Genomic DNA, 18,473 nt, shown 5'->3' with positions numbered 1-18,473 from the left:
CTATTCCCCAGAGATGGTCTGTAAGATCATACTCACTTGTGCCATATTACACAATATTTGTGTTAAAAGGAATATTCCCCTTCTTGACCTGGACCCAGACATGCCTGAGGATGACGAAGAGGAGGATGCTGGCCTGCAACAGGAGGGGGAACAACCTAACACGGCAGCAGGAGTGCGTAGGCGCCAACAGCTTGTCAATAATTTTTTTTCTTAATTTAATATAATAACTTGTATTCCACACTTGTAAATAAACACAGATAACCAACACCACATCATGCTTTGGCCTATGCATTTCTGACCACCTTTAGTTTGAAATTGCTGAAGAAGAATGTCGTCTCATTGAGCAAGAATGCTATAACAGTCATCACACCAAAAATTAACATCACAAATGTATGCACAGAGGGTAGGATGTGACATGATACATTACCATACACAGAGCCCAACAGGAGTACAAATGTGGCAATTACACATGCCGGATCCAAACACCTGAAACAGTCTCTCATCCAGCCCAAAATTTGGGATCATTTGAAAGTCACATCACACGTGTTCAGAGACAGGGTGGGACCATCCATGTGTACGTGACCATGTCATCAATGGCTTCTCTCAAGTGTGTGATATGAGCAATACACAATTGGAACAACATCAGCTGCCACTAACTCAGGAGGAGACCTTGAAGTCACAGTGACAACATACACCCAGACAGGTGATAGTGGATCCACATTCCAACACACATGTACACATATGTCAGACAATCAACTTAATATTTGAAAGTAGACCATCACAGTTGTGTCCCAGTTTGAACCTAGCAGGAAGAATGTAACATGCCACTAAACCAGTTTATGCAGAAAGGGACACAGACAACAACAAAATAATTCTCATTATCACATCGGGAACGGTGCGAGTCTTGCAAACATAGTCATTGGAAAATGGTATGCAAGTTAGCTCCAATTCATCATTACTGCAAACGTCAAATGGGCTAATGAGATGAATGAATGGTCAACAGTCATTCATACCATATGGCCTTACATTAGCCTACTGCTGCAGGTTTGCCATTATATAATAAATATACTCCATGGATACAGTAGCTATTCTGGATGGTCAAATCCTAGGGTGCTGGGGGCCTAAGTCCACCTCTACCGCCCCCAAAACATACAAGAATCTTGTACTTGTGAACTAAACACATGCATAAGGCACATGTGTGGGCTACATGTCATAAGTCCAACACAAATCTGAAACACAAAATCATAATGGGACATGGTTAGCCCCATAAAAACTGTAAGTGACTCTTCCACTCCCTGTTAGGACTACAGATAAAAGCATCACCATCATAATTGTGGACACATTTTGGAGAAGGAATACATCATGGTATCCCATCCATCATTTCAAAATAGCCATCTGAAATTAACCCAAATATGTTGACAAATATGGTCAATACATTAGTTAACGTATCCAAAACATTACAGTGTGAATGCCTACTATACATACAACAACGGGCATGTGTCATATACAAACACAAATGTGTATCACATAGCACCGTTTGACCATGAAAAATCACCTTTCCAAAGGTAAAAACATGAAGACATAAGGAAAAATTTGCTCCAAATCCTACGCATACAGCATGGGCGTCATAATTTGTTCACGTACATGAGTGCACAGAATGCAGAGTCAAATAGAAATGTATCCAAAAGTGTCACATATTTAGCCATCAAAGTCTAATTAACATCATACATCTTTTTTGACTCAGCATCATGTGCACTACTGTACGTGGAAAAAAATGACGCCCATGATGTATGCGTGGTAAAATTGATGCTACATGGACAATATGTTGGTCATCTCATGTACATTAAAAATTATTAATAATCATATCATATTTTTTGACTCGGCATCATGTGCAATGTAATGCGTCAAAAATAAATGACGCACAATTGTGTATGCGTGAAAATATGACGCATAACGGGAAAATAAAAACGGCGGCCATTTTATGCAGGAAGTGATGTAATAGGATATCCTGTTTACCAAATCTCTACTGGGAGTTAACTTTCACTTTCACTTTGCAGTCTCAGATTTATCTAGACTGTGTGGTTGTGTGAAAGGTGTTGTCCTGTGTTTTACTGCTTTAGTGTCCTGTGTCCCTTGTAGTTTGTCTTTTTGTCAATCTATTCTTGTTGTATAACATTGTCTCAGTCTGTTTAGTCTTGTTTTGTCTATTCCTGTGATTGTTTGTATTGTCTGTGGGAGTCTGTTGTGGGTAGCATAGTTTGGGGGGTTAGTTGGGCTATTTTTCTACTTTTTCATTTTCTTTCACACCTCTACCTTTCCCCATTTCCCACTTTTACTTTCATTTTTCATTTGTCCATTTTTAGAGCTGTCAATATGTCAGGTAGGCCTCGCCTGTCCAGGATGGGTGAAGATGAATTGGGGGATTTATATGGCTAGTTAGCCATTTCCTCCCACTGATGCTGGAGGCTGGGGGCCGTGTGATACAGGGGTATCACACGGAGGCTAGGAAAATCCGGTGGGAGAAGGTGCGCCATCAACTGGTCCGGGTCTACGGGAGCATGCGAAATGTCCATCAACTGAAGCACCGCTGGGCAGATCTGATCACCAGGGAACAGGACCTGCTGGACCACCTGGGACTCCGGATTGGTGGCCATGTTGGTGAGTACAAATCAATTACATGGGAATAATAGAAATCTGTGTGGGAACATGTGATGATTGTTAGCCAATCTGCTAAATAAGTAGCTGACTGTGTGTAATGCTAGGGAAACCTAGGCCCATGGTTATACACATATATCCCCATTTTTGCAACACATTTTCACGCAATAACAGCAGAAAATTGCAACATCTATCTGTATTTTGCTAAGTAGCCCCCTCTCTGCGTCACAAAATGAAGCTAATGATGCGCTACAAAGGTATACATATGTGTCCTAATGTGTATTTGTTGCAGAATGTGTATGAAGACCAATGATACCAGTCCGATGGCTCATTTTTGCAACACATACCAGATGCCTGTAGCTGTATGTGATGTAGTGTTGCATTTGTGTCTGAAAAGCAACACGTGAACGGCTCTATTTGTACTCTACTGGTCATAATGGCCAGTGAGTAAGTCATGTAGAAACAACATACCTACATATGTAGACGCCATAGCTAGACAGAAAATTAGAAACACATGATGATGCTATACATGTGTGTTGCCTTCACGTCACATGAAGTTAGTTATGTTGTCCACACATATGTCACATGTGTGTGTGGTTTCTGTGTGTTGAACATGTCCACCTAGCCTGTTTGATTGTGAGTGGTCATGCAGTCCTCATGGAACCAGTTTTGGAATGTCTCACTGGGATGCACATGCTGAGATGTATGGATAACATTATTGTTGGGGCATACTAATGGAGGATTAACTTGGACGACACATGACTGTCCTGGCCACTGCATGTGTGTAGTAGGGTGTGTCACTGTAGCAGGAGACTCATCCAATGATAATGTTGAATACAAAGTCATCCATGCAGTATGAGCATGTGTGAAAGTCTATCATTACCATGTCATATTCACACAGTGTCATTGTAACTGAAATTATTTGTCAGTTCACCCAGTCTGAGTATATTCTTCCTTTCATGCTTTACAGGTGGACCAGCCCCGTACACCGTGGGAGAGGTGGCACATTTTGACGACCCGATACCTACAGTGAGTGTCGCCTGAGTGCTATTTTCATTGTTTGGTAATGAAGCATGATGGATTACTGTGTGTTCAAGAGAATTCATGATTTGATGCGCTCGCCGTTCATTGGCATTGTTGTTTTAGTGTGATATCAAATAGGACTTATGTTTCTGTAAAGCAATACCTAGCCATCTCTCAGATTGAGGGGCTGTAGGTCATTCAAGTTGGGCGGCAATGGGGAATGGTATGACTCATTTGGAATACACTGGTCAATGTTAGACTTGGTCAGGGACTTGCCATGAACTGAGTCTGCATATCAGACTGACAGTCTCCCAGATAGCTTAGGCACATGGCTTTGAAGACAAGTGCTTTTTCCTAGTTGAGGATGGGCTGTGTACACTGTAGGTCGGATCTTCCGGGGGCATGTACTTCCACAAGGTGAACTAGAAGTGTGTGTGACTTGAGTGCAATGGCCTAGGTGTTCTGTCGAATCATGAGAATGGGTGTTCTACCTCCTCTGTGTGTGTTATAAAACATGCCTCACTGATAGTATGTCATGTTGGCCTAAGTCATATCATTTTGACATGTGTGGACCTGGGATGTGACAATGTTTGGCTGACTACAACGTGTTGCTAGCCCTTCATAGGTGTTGTGTGTGAAGGCACATACTTGTTGAACTCTCTATACACTCCTGGGTGTGCATTGAACATGGGATTGTTGGTTGTTCTTCCCACACTACCCACAAAGACTGGGATGTTACTGTGAAACAGGGTACCTAGGACTGTAGCAACCAGTATGTTACACGTACTTGACACCTTTTGTGACTTGAATGAGTACCTAGGGCCAGATGTAGCAAAATGTCTACACGTTGCAAATGGCATAAATTTATGTTTGTGAGTTGCAAACGTCTGTTTCCTATTCCGAAATGTATTTTGTGGTCATGAACATATTAGCAAAATGCTTTTCAAAATGCAAAATATCACGGGGTTTTCCAGACCTACTTGCAACTCACAGTGGTAGGCAATCCCATTAGCAACCGAGTACGTGGTTGCAAAGTGAGTCGCAGTTATCATCCACTTGAAGTGGATGATAACCCACTTGCTAACTGGAAGGGGTCCCCATTGTAACCCTTCACCTTTGTGAGTGGACCGTAATGATCCTGTACAAAACAGCCAGTGGTCTAAGGGACCACTTATTACCGAGAAATAATCCAAGATTGAAGTTGTTGAGTTTGTTTACTAATTGCAGCTCATTTTCCTTTCAGGTAAACTGCCTACACTTGGGGAAAACATAACCTGCTTTATTTAAAAGCAGTCACGTCCATGGAGGTCTGCTTTTCCCAGCAGGCCTCCATCCTCGTGAGTGCCCATATTCGCTAAGGTGGCGCAACTTGGAACCCACATCATTGATGTTCATGAGGTGGGTCTTAGTGACCCCATAGCGACTCGCAGACGGTGTCAGAGACACCGTTCTGCATTGCAAATTGCTAGTTGCATTTTCCAAATTCCTACATCTGGCCCCTAGTGTTGACATTTGATTCTGGCCCATGGGTTCAATCGTAGCACACAACTAATTCCAAATGCCATTGAGTGAGGAGTGTGATTGTTATCACATAGAATGACATATGTAGTGAAGTCAGTATGCGGAATAGGTGCTGCCATGATGTCAAATGCCTTAGGTATGATTTGGATGAGTAGTTTAGGGTGATGTCATCCATCATGTAGAGACATGGATATGCTAGGTGTGATATGCCCTTATGTATGCATGTTTCACATGTACTTCCTCTGAGCCTTTCCGTGAACTATGTTGTAACAATTGCTGCAACCAATACATTTATAGTAATGGACAAATGACCCATTGTGGTATTCCACCCACTGCAAATCCAAAGCTAAATAATTGCCTTTTCTCTTCACAGCTGCAAACCTGAGTGCCGCAGATCGCAACCATTTTGAGCGCGGTGCAATGAGATACAGGCACATCCTGCAGGTACAGTGTGGGTATCGGAGGATGGCCCGCAAGTACCATTCAGATCGGGCCTCCGGGGCGTGGTGGGCCACACCACAGGCTCCCCCAACAGTGCCACCAACAACCACCGACACTACATCCACCAGGTCTGCCCAAGTGGACCCAGCAACGGACCAAGCATCTTCCTCCAGACCTGGACCCAGCCGTGTGGTGGTAGCAGGACTGTCCCGTGGCCACACAACTCCTGCCACAACATCCACCTCCACCAGCACGCAAACCAGCACTGACCCTCCTGTCGACCCAGCTGCCTTCCAGGCATTGTCCCGAAAATTGGACAAGTTGATGAGAAAGGTGGACAACCTGAGGGAGGACATGAATGAGGTTAAAAAGAAGGTGCGCTCCATCAGGCGCACACTACGGAGGGCAAATCTGTAGTACTTTTGCCCTCCTGAACTTTTACCCCTCCTCTCTCACCTCTTTCCTATTTTATACTGTTAGTTGGGTTTTGGGGGTTAGTTATAGGATAAGTATAGGTAATTAGCTTAGTTAGTGTTAGGGAAGAGGGTGGGGGGTCCTTATTCTTTCTATCTTATATATTTGTGTGGGTGGGTGGGTGTTTGGGGGGCAATGTTGGGTTTCCTGTTTAAAAAAATAAAAAAGCAAAAAAAATAAAAAAATGATTATAAAAAATATTACCAAAAAAATATATGTTTGTTTAGGATAGTATAGTATGTGTGTAGGTTAGTAAGTGTTGTCCTGCATGTGTCTTGTCTCATCATGGTGGGTGGGGGGTTGATGTTTAGATCTTTTTGTTACATGTGTAGAGTAAGTTTAGCTTAGGTTAGTTAGGGACAGTTGTGGGTTAGTAGTAGTCAGGTTAGATTAGTGTAGGTTTACCTTTCCCTTAGTTGCCTCTTTTATTACTTCTTTGAAATAAAAATGTAGTTAACCCTTTACATGATGCGTTAGGTGCTACATTATCATGGCCTTGACATCAGTGTAGCAGAATGTTTTTGTATGACATTTGTGTCCTATGCTCGCTATCCCCAGGCTATTGAGGTTTAACATGCCAGCTACCCGTGTGCTAACTTGGTAAGTATCCACCATGTGGGAGACCCACCATTGGTAGTGTGCATTGATCATCAAGGTTTTGGGTTGGCATGTATCCTACTTCACAAAGAGTGCTTCCAGACTTGTTATTGTAGGTAAATTGATAGGTCGGACAGCAGTGTGAAGTTCAGGGAGATCTTTGTAGATGAGGATTTGGTCACACTCTTGTCTTGTTGCTGTCATTGCTGACCTACATCATGTGTGTACTGATTCAGCATGACTTTCCTTCATGGAAGTATACTCCGTAAGGGTGATTGATGCAGTGTAATTTGTTTATGATTCCTTACATTTTACAGCATTATTTCTAATTTTAGTATTGCATGGTGCCTACATTTCTCAGCCACCATTAGTTGTCTAGAATAGCCATAGATGGTGCATCATTCTGTCCAACACAGCATGATTGTGTGTGCTTAGTCCCTTCATCAGTTATTTTCCTCAGTATAGTAAGGCTATGATGCAATCCTGGCCACTGCACAGATGTTTCTGTATATATGAAATCAGGACAGTAGGATAGAGAATATACATGGTTGCCACACAGCCACTTTGGAGTTATGTACTGCACAGTTGAAGTGTGAAATAACACAGAGACACAATAGGTGTGCAAGTGATATTTATTTTTAGGTGCTGTAGTGCAAAATGTCCATTCACCATGTTTGCTGAGTCCGTTCTGGTGCATAATTACATGGTGATCCTACAGAAGGGGTGTGGATGATGCTCCTGACATGCTGGGGTGATGTCACAGACAGTGCAGAGGAACAGGAATTGCCAAATAGTAGGAGAGAGACATTTACTGGCAATGGGGACAAGTCATACAGTGGATTGCCAAACAGTCAATGAGTGTAGTTGTAGTGAAACTGGCATTTGTCAAAACGTAGGACGTTGGTCAGAGTAGGCCATGGTGCAGGGACTAGGGCTTCCGGGTACTCTTGCGTGTGAATGTTATCTGTTCCATGTCTTCTTCTTCTGATGTGTGTGTTGCCTGGTGTGTCCTTGTTGTTGTTGGTTGTGAAGGGGCAACACACACCTCAGTGTTAGAAGACATGGAGGCAGACATCCCGGGGGCTGCTCCCTGTCGAGTAATGAAGGGCAGTACTGAAGCAAGGAGGGCCTGCTGGTTTTTCAGAATGGCAGCCACATCACGATGGTAGGCAGCCAGGTCGGCCCTGAGGGGTTCTATGTTGCATTCGTGCACACGTTGACTGGCTTGGAGTTGGAGTTGTTGTGTCAACTGGATGACAGCTGTGCAGATTTCCTACTGTGTTTTTAAAAGTTCCTCCAAGAGTGATGTTCGGGCTTGCATTGCAGCTGCCTGATCAGCAGTTGACAACATGCACGAACGCACCCCCTCAAGGCTGGCTGCCATAGTTTGCATCCCCACCCGCACCTCCTTGGCCAGCTCCCGCTGGACCCCAACGACAGTTCTTTCAAAGCTGGTGCCAGTGTCGTCAGAGTCCTCAGCTGTGTTGGAGCTGGCAGGTCTTACAATTGGGGTGGCGGGTGGTTCTCCTGTGGTGGCTGCTTCTTCTGTGCTCCTCCTTGTGACTGAAGGTGGGGTTTGGAGGCTTTCAAGGACCATTTGAATGGTCTCTTGTGGGAGGTTTATGGGCTCGTCATCCATGTCATCAGGGAACTCATGGACAGGCATATCGGCAGGAGATCCGTGTTCCTCTGCAATGAAACAGGGTACAATTAGTGTGTCTGTGTTGTGACAATTTTGCACTAAGATACAAGCCTTTGGATGCCTTAACTATGTGCTCTGTGTTTGTCTTGGTATCTGCTGTCCGTCATAGGGCATTGTTGTAGGCCTATGGCCCACCTGTGTGTCACATGTATGATATTGAGCTATCAGACATGTCTGCCAGGTCGCCTCTAGGTGTTGCTTTGTAATTATTTAGGAATAGGCGTGTTTTTGTCCTACTCCTCCCTCGGTGTTTAACTATTGTTATGGAGGGACATTTTGTTGGGTGGGCTCTCATTATCCTACATGTGATTCTTGGCTTTCTAGGCAGCAGGATAGCTAATAGTGTGGGGGAGTAAGTCTGACCCACTTGTAAATAACTCTGTCACCCTGATATTTCATTTTGCTCAGACTAACTAGCAGTGCCTCTGGTCTCCCACATCAAAGGAATGTTTAGACATCCGAGCGCATGACATCTTTGGAACTTCTCAGGGAAGTCGTGGTCACTCAGATCCTACACAATTATGTCTTTTCCGGTATGTTCCCATACACAAATAACAAAGACAGTATTTGTTTAATATGAGGTTTAATTGTACAACTGACTTGTAGAAATTTAGGTGTGAGCCCCAATAACCCAAACAATACACACTGTTAGAATTGAAATAGTCCGCAGGAGAGTAATACATTAGTACACAGCTATCATGGTGCCTAACAGTTTCTACTCTCCCTCTGCTTGTTCTATGTATAGCACAGCATGTTAAGTTTGGAGCTTGCCTGTCTGAATCACAGTGGAGACTTCATCCCTCATATCAGAGGAATGGGCTGTGATCTGGTTGTGCATCAGCAGCAAGGCAGGCAGCATCTAGTTGTGATTCTCTGTTTGGAAACTCCCTCTTGCGTGTCTTGGGAGAAGGAAGTGATTTTATAAGTCATATGTCATTGTGATGACAAAGTTTCCCTACGCAGGAATGCCAAACCTTAACCCCTACCACATCTATCATCAACGTACCAGACTGTATCCTTGACTGGGGCACAGAGTGAATATGTTCTGGCAAACTCCAGTGCAGAAGTAGGCAAAACAGTGTGATTTGACTAATTGACAACACCTTAGGACTGGCTATTTGCTACATTAACTGATAGGAAGGGCAATGATAATCATTTAGTGCAAAGTGCTCTGAGGCTCTTAGATGTGAGCAAATGATTCTAAGGCCCGTATTTATACTCCGTTTGCGCCGAATTAGCGTCGTTTTTTTTTACGCAAATTCGGCGCAAAACTAACGCCATATTTATACTTTGGCGTTAGACGCGTCTAGCACCAAAGTATGGGCAAATAGCGTCATTTTTTTGCGTGAACGCCTTCCTTGCGTTAATGAGATGCAAGGAAGGCGTTCCCGTCTAAAAACAGACGCACATAGCGGTGCGTGGTATTTATGCTCCAGGGCAAAAATCACTCCCGCGCGGCAGGCGGCGCAAAAAAATGGCGCAAAGCACGAATAGCGTGAAATTTTAACGCCTGGGTCAGGGCAGGCGTTAAAATGGGGCAAACACACCTGTACTTAATCAGAACACACAGAACAAACAACAGAGCAGCAGAGCAGCAGAGCAGCAACAGGGAGACATGGAGGTGCTTTTTCTTCAACGTGCACGTAGACGCAGAGCCCTGCAGCAACAACAGCAGCCACAACAACAACAGCAGGGACCCCAAAGACAGCGCAGAAGGCAGGAGAGGATATTCCGCCCACGAACAACCCTGCATGGCCTCAGGGAACGAGACATCATCCAGAGGTACCGGTTGAAATGGCAGGCCATTCAGCAGCTGCTGACAAATATTGAACAGCAATTGGCCCCCACTTTAGTGACTCCACGCACTATCCCAACCGAAACAAAGCTGCTTGCCGTACTTCACCTGCTGGCAAGTGGCTCGTTTCAGACAACTGGTGCCCTGGTTGGTGGAATCTCACAACCATCTTTCTCCGCATTCCTGCCTAAAGTACTGGATGCCATCATTGGACTGACACCCCGCCACATCTGCTTCCCTAACACACTGCAGAAGCAGCAGGAAACAAAACAGGGGTTCTACGCCATCAGTGGCTTTCCGCACGTCCTTGGTGCAATCGACTGCACACACGTACGCCTTGTGCCACCTGCTGTGAGTGAACACCTCTACTGCAACAGGAAGCACACACATTCCATCAACGTGCAGGCCATAGTCGATCACCAAGGACTGATCAGCAACATTGTGGCTAAATATCCTGGGAGTGTACATGACGCATTCATCTTCCGGCCCTGCACCATCAACCAACACTTCCAGGATGGACGGTATGGCAATGGACTACTTGTTGGTAAGGACAAAAATCTACTTATATACTCACTGCACAGAAACACTCTAGGATAAACAACCCATACACCACAATAGCAACACCTAGACAGGAACACACGGAGGTACTCACATCACTAGCCATGTGTCACAAGTCACCATTGAACCTCTCACACATTTGAATTTATTCCACAGCTTAGTGTGAAGACATTCATGACTGTGGTTGCCTAAATGTTACCTTGCAAATTGGAAGTCTCACAATAACCTGTACACTAATACAATGCATAACTTTTAAGGGATGGGATGGCCTGGCTATGTTCATATGAACGTTTCTAATACCCTTTCATGTTTCAACTCTGCATGGAACTATCATCACACCCCCAGTGAGGACACACGGACACCTGTGTCACAAGTCACAATGCAAGGGAGGGCACACTGTACTTGAGAAACCAATACATCCTGCTGACAAACAGTTAGACAACAAACACTTGCTCAGCCAAGGAAAAAAAACAATGCCAAAGTTTCCACCAACAACCATAGGTTGTCACATTAGTACACAAAATAGTCACAGACAACACAACACAACTACTGCCATCAAAGATACGTACAACAGTGCCTCCTACATCTAATTGATACCATTCTGTGTTTCTCTTTCAGCTGATCAGGGGTATGGCATCCAGCCTTGGCTAATGACACCATATGGGAACCCAAATACTGCTGCTGAGCAGGCATACAATGACGCCCACAAGAGGACCCGCAGCATTGTGGAGAGGACCTTTGGGATCCTAAAGTCAAGGTTCCGCTGCCTTGACATCACTGGCGGAAGCCTACTATACTCCCCAGAGATGGTATGCAAAATCATACTCACTTGTGCCATATTACACAATATTTGTGTACAAAGGAACATTCCCCTCCTTGAACCGGACCCAGACATGCCTGAGGATGATGATGAGGAGGATGCTGGCCTGCAACAGGAGGGGGAACAACCTAACACCGCAGCAGGAGTGCGTAGGTGCCAACAGCTTGTGAACAATTTTTTTACTTAAGTTATTATAATCACTTGTATTCCACACTTGTAAATAAACACAGATCACAAACACCACATCATGCTTTGGCCTATTCATTTCTGACCACCTTTAGTTTGAAATAGCTGAAGATGAATGTCGTCTCATTGATCAAGAATGCCATTAAAATTCATCACACCAAAAATAAACATCACAACTGTATGCACAGAGGGTAGGATGTGACATGTTACATTACCATACACAGAGCCCAACAAGAGTACAAATGTGACAATTACACATGCCGGATCCAAACAACTGAAACAGTCTCTCATCCAGCCCAAAATTGGAGATCATTTGAAAGTCACATCACACGTGTTCAGAGACAGGGTGGGACCATCCATGTGTACGTGAACATGTCATCAATGGCTTCTCTCAAGTGTATGATGTGAGCAATACACAATTGCAACAACATCATCTGCCACTAACTCAGGAGGAGACCTTGAAGTTACAGTGACAACATACACACAGACAGGTCATACTGGATCCACATTCCCACACACATGTACACATATGTCATACAACCAACCTAATATTTGAAAGTAGACCATCACAGTTGTGTCCCAGTTTGAACCTAGCAGGAAGATTGTAACATGACACTAAACCAGTTTATGCAGAAAGGGACACAGACAAGCAAAACAATCTTCGCATTATCACATCGTGAACGCTGAGAGTCTTGCAAACTTAGGGGGTCATTCTGACCCTGGCGGTAATTACCGCCATGGCGGAGGTCGGCGGTAGCACCGCCAACAGGCTGGCGGTGCACCGATGGGCCTTCTGACCGCGGCGGTTCAGCCGCGGCCAGAAACGGGAAGTCGGCGGTGTACCGCCGACTTCCCGCTGCCCTTGAGAATCCGCCATGGCGGCGGAGCGCACTCCGCCGCCATGGGGATTCTGACACCCCCTACCGCCATCCTATTCCTGGCGGGTCTCCCGCCAGGAACAGGATGGCGGTAGGGGGTGCCGCGGGGCCCCCGTAAGAGGGCCCCACAAAGAATTTCAGTGTTTGCTTTGCAGACACTGAAATTCGCGACGGGTGCAACTGCACCCGTCGCACCTTCCCACTCCGCCGGCTCCATTCTGAGCCGGCGTCCTCGTGGGAAGGGTGTTTCCCGCTGGGCTGGCGGGCGGACTTTTGGCGGTCGCCCGCCAGCCCAGTGGGAAAGCCAGAATGACCGCCGCGGTCTTTCGGCGGGAACCGCTTGGCGGGCGGCGACCGCCGACCGCCGCGGTCAGAATGACCCCCTTAGTCATATGAAAATGGTATGCAACTTAGCTCCAAATCATCATTACTGCAAACGTCAAATGGGCTAATGAGATGAATGAATGGTCAACAGTCATTCATACCATATGGCCTTACATTCGCCCGCTGCTGCAGGTTTGCCAGGATATGATAAAAATACTCCATGGATACAGTAGCTATTCTGGATGGTCAAATCCTGGGGTGCTGGGGGCCTAACTCCACCTCTACCACCCCCAAAACATACAAGAATCATGTACTTGTGAACTAAACACATGCATAAGGCACATGTGTGGCCTCCATGTCACAAGTCCTACACAAATATGAAACACAAAATCATAATGGGACATGGTCAGCCCCATAAAAACTGAAAGTGACTCTCCAACTCCCTGTTAGGACTACAGATAAAAGCATCCCCATCATAAAGGTGGGGACATTTTGGAGACGGAATACATAATGGTATCAAAAACCTCATTTCAAAATAGCCATCAGCAATTACACCAAATATGTTGTCAAATATGGTCAATACATTAGTTAACGTATCCCAAACATCACAGTGTGAAGGCCGTCTATACATAAAAGTACGGACATTTGTCATATACAAACACAAATGTGTCTCACATCGCACCGTTTTACCATGACAAATCACCTTTCCAAAGCTAAACACATGAAGACATTTGGATAAATTTGCTCCATATTCTACGCATACAGCATGGCCGTCATAATTTGTTCATGTACATGAGTGCACACAATGCAGAGTCAGATACAAATGTATCCAAAAGTGTCTTGATATTTCACCTTCAAATTATTATTTACATCCACAATATTTTTGACTCTGCATCATGTGCACTACTGTACGTGTAAAAAAAAACACGCCCATGATGTATGCGTCGTGAAATTGACGCTATATGCACAATATATTGGTCATTTCATGTACAGTATTAATTATTAATATTCATATCATATTTTTTCACTCCGCATCATGTGCACCACTGTACGTGTAAAAAAAATGACGCCCATGATGTATGCGTGGTAAAAATGACGCTACATGGACAATATGTTGGTCATTTCATGTACAGTATTAATTATTAATATTCATATCATATTTTTTGACTCCGCATCATGTGCACCACTGTACGTGTAAAAAAAACGACGCCCATGATGTATGCGTGGTGAAATTGACGCTACATGCACAATATATTGGTCATCTCATGTACAATTTGAAATATTAATATTCATATCATTTTTTTTCACTCCGCATCATGTGCACTACTGTACGTGTAAAAAAAATGACGCCCATGATGTATGCGTGGTAAAAATGACGCTACATGGACAATATGTTGGTCATCTCATGTACAGTATTAATTATTAATATTCATATCATATTTTTTGACTCCGCATCATGTGCACCACTGTACGTGTAAAAAAAACGACGCCCATGATGTATGCGTGGTGAAATTGACGCTACATGCACAATATGTTGGTCATCTCATGTACAATTTGAAATATTAATATTCATATCATATTTTTACACTCCGCATCATGTGCACTGTAATGCGTCAAAAAAATATGACGCACATCTGTGTATGCGTGAAAATATGACGCATTACGCGAAAATTAAAACGGCGGCCATTTTATGCAGGAAGTGATGTAATAGGATATCCTGTTTACCAAATCTGTACTGGGAGTTGACTTTCACTTTCACTTTGCAGTCTCAGAGTTATCTAGACTGTGTGGTTGTGTGAAAGGTGTTGTCCTGTGTTTTACTGCTTTAGTGTCCTGTGTGCCTTGTATTTTGTCTTTGTGTCAATCTTTTATTGTTGTCTAACATTGTCTCAGTCTGTTTAGTGTTATTTTGTCTATACCTGTGATAGTTTGTATTGTCTGTGGGAGTCTGTTGTGGGTAGCATAGTTTGGGGGGTTAGTTGGGCTATTTTTCTCCTTCTTCTTTTTCTTTCACACCTCAACCTTTCCCCATTTCCCACTTTTTCTTTCATTTTTCTTTTGAACTTTTTTACACCTCTCATCATGTCAGGTAGGCCTCGCCTGTCCAGGATGGGTGAGGACGAATTGGGGGGCTTCATATGGCTCGTAAGCCATTTCCTCCCACTGATGCTGGAGGCTGGGGGCCATGTGATACAGGGGTATCACACGGAGGCGAGGAAAATCCATTGGGAGAAGGTGCGCCATCACCTGGTCCGGGTCTACGGGAGTCTGAGGAATATACATCAACTCAAGCACCGCTGGGCAGATCTGATCAGCAGGGAACAGGACCTGCTGGACCACCTGGGACTCCGGATTGGTGGCTATGTTGGTGAGTACTAATCAATTACATGGGAATAATAGGAATGTGTGCGTGAACATGTGATGATTGGTAGCCAATCTGCAAAATAAGTAGCTGACTGCGTGTTATGCTAGGGAAACCTAGGCCCATGGGCATACACATAAATCCCCATTTTTGCTACACATGTACACCCAATAACAGCAGTAAAATGCAACATCTATTTGTATTTTGCTAAGTAGCCCTCTCTCTGCGTCACAAAATGATGCAAATGCTGCGCTACAAAGGTATACATATGTGTCCAAATGTGTATTTGTTGCAGGATGTGTATGAAGACCTATGCTACCAGGCCGATGCCTCATTTTTGCAACACATACCAGATGGCTGTAGCTGCATGGAATGTACTGTTGCATTTGTGTCTGAAAAGCAACACGTGAACTGCTCTATTTGTACTCTACTGGTCATAATGGCCAGTGAGTACGTCATGTAGAAACAACATACCTACATATGTAGACGCCATAGCTAGACCGAAAATTGCAAACACATGATGATGCTACACCTGTGTGTTGCCTTCACGTCACATGAAGTTAGTCATGTTGTCCACACATATGTCACATGTGTGTCTGGTTGCTGTGTGTTGAACCTGTCCACATAGCCTGTTTGATTGTGAGTGGTCATGCAGTCCTCATGGAACCAGTTGTGGAATGTTTCTCTCTGGGATGCACATGCTGAGATGTATGGATCACATGATTGTTGGGGCCTACTAATGGAGGATTAACTTGGACGACACATGACTGTCCTGGCCACTGCATGAGTGTAGTAGGGTGTGTCACTGGAGCAGGAGACTCATCCAATGATAATCTAGAATATAAAGTCAGCCAGGCAGGATGAGCATGTGTGAAAGTGTATCATTACCATGTAATATTCACACACTGTCATTGTAACAGAAATTATTTGTCTGTTCACCCAGTCTGAGTATAATCTTCCTTTCATGCTTTACAGGTGGACCAGCCCCGTACACCGTTGGTGAGGTGGCCCATTTTGACGACCCCGATACCTACAGTGAGTGTTGCCTAAGTGCTATTTACATTGTTTGGAAATGAAGCATGATGGATTACTGTGTGTTCAGGATAATTCATGATTTGATGTGCTGGCCGTTCATTGGCTTTGTTGTTTTGGTGTGATATCAAATTGGAATAATGTTTCTGTAAAGCAATACCTAGTCATCTCTCAGATTGAGGGGCAGTAGGTCATTCAATTAGTGCGACAATTGGGAATAGCATGACTCATTTTGAATACACTGGTCAATGTTAGACTTGGTCAGGAACTTGCCATTAACTGAGTCAGCATATCAGACTGACAGTCTCCCAGATAGCTTAGGCACATGGCTTCGATGACAAGTGCTTCTTCCTAGTTGAGGATGGACTGTGTACACTGTAGGTCGGATCTTCCGGGGGCATGTACTTCCACAAGGTGACCTCGAAGTGTGTGTGACTTGAGTGTAATGGCCTAGGTGTTCTGTTGAATCATGTGAATGGGTGTTCTACCTCCTCTGTGTGTGTTGTAAAACATGCCTCACTAATAGTATGTTATGTTGGGCTAAGTCATATCATTTTGACATGTGTGGACCTGGGATGTGACAAGGTTGGGCTGACTCCAACGTGTTGCTAGCCCTTCATAGGTGTTGTGTGTGAAGGCACATGCTTGTTGAACTTTCTGTACACTCCTGGTTGTGCATTGATCATGGGATTGTTGTTTGTTCTTCCCACACCACCCACAAAGACTGGGATGTTACTGTGAAACAGGGTACCTAGGACTGTAGCAACCAGTATGTTACACGTACTTAACACCTTTTGTGACTTGAGTTTGTACCTAGGTCCAGATGTAGCAAAATGTCTACACATTGCAAATAGCATAATTTGATGTTAGTGAGTTGCAAACGTCTGTTTCCTAATCCGAAATGTTTTTGGTGGTCATGTACATATGCGCAAAAAGCTTTTCTAAATGAAAAAAATAAAGGAGTTTACCAGCCCTACTTGCAAATCACAGTGGTAGGCAATCCCATTTGCTAACGAGTACGTGGTTGCAAAGTGAGTAGCTGTTATCATCCACTTGAAGTGGATGCTAACCAACTTGCTGACTGGAAGGGGTCCTCATTGTGAACCTTCACCTTTGTGAGTGGACCAAAATACTCCTGCACAAAACAGCCAGTGGTCTAGGGGAGCAATAATTATTGTGTAAATTACGAAAAATCAATTGTTGTGAATTTAAACAAATCGCAGCTCATTTTCCTTTCAGATAAAGGGCCTACACTTGGTGAAAAATAACTTGCTTCATTTAAAAGCAGTCACGTCTATGGAGTTCTGCTGTTCCCAGCAGGCCTCCATCCCCGTGAGTGCCCGTAGTTGCTAAGGTGGTGCAAGTTGGAACCCACATCATTGATGTTCATGAGGTGGGATTTAGGGACCCCATAGTGACTCGCAGACGGTGTCAGAGACACCGTTCAGCTTTGCAATTTGCTAGTTGATTTCCCATCAATTCCTACATCTGGCCCATAGTGTCGACATATGATTCATGGCCAGGGGTTCAATCTTAGCACACAACTATTTCGAAATGCCATTGAGTGAGGAGTGTGATTCTTATCACATAGAATGACATATGTAGTGAAGTCAGTATGCGGACGAGCTGGTGCCATAATGTATAATGCCTTAGGTATGAATTGTATGAGTAGTTTAGGGTGATGTCATCCATCATGTAGAGACATGGATATGCTATATGTGATATGCCCTTCAGTATGCATGATTCACATGTACTTCCTCTGAGCCTTCCCGTGAACTATGTTGTAACAATTGCTGCAACCAATACATTGCTAGTAATGGACAAATTACCCATTGTGGTATTCAACCCACTGTAAATTCTATGCTCAATATTTGCCTTTTCTCTTCACAGCTGCAAACCTGAGTGCCGCAGCTCGCAACCAGTTTGAGCGCCGGGCAATGAGGTACAGCCACATCCTGCAGGTGCAGTGTGGGTATCGGAGGATGGCCCGCAGATACAATTCGGAACGGGCCTCCGGGGTGTGGTATGCCACACCACAGGCTCCCCCAACGGTGCCCCCAACAACCCCCGCCACTACATCCACCAGGTCTGGCCAAGTGGACCCA

The sequence above is a fragment of the Pleurodeles waltl genome, chromosome 11, assembly GCF_031143425.1.
Source record: "Pleurodeles waltl isolate 20211129_DDA chromosome 11, aPleWal1.hap1.20221129, whole genome shotgun sequence".
In the NCBI taxonomy this organism is placed as follows: Eukaryota; Metazoa; Chordata; class Amphibia; order Caudata; family Salamandridae; genus Pleurodeles; species Pleurodeles waltl.
This window is presented reverse-complemented; position numbering follows the sequence as displayed.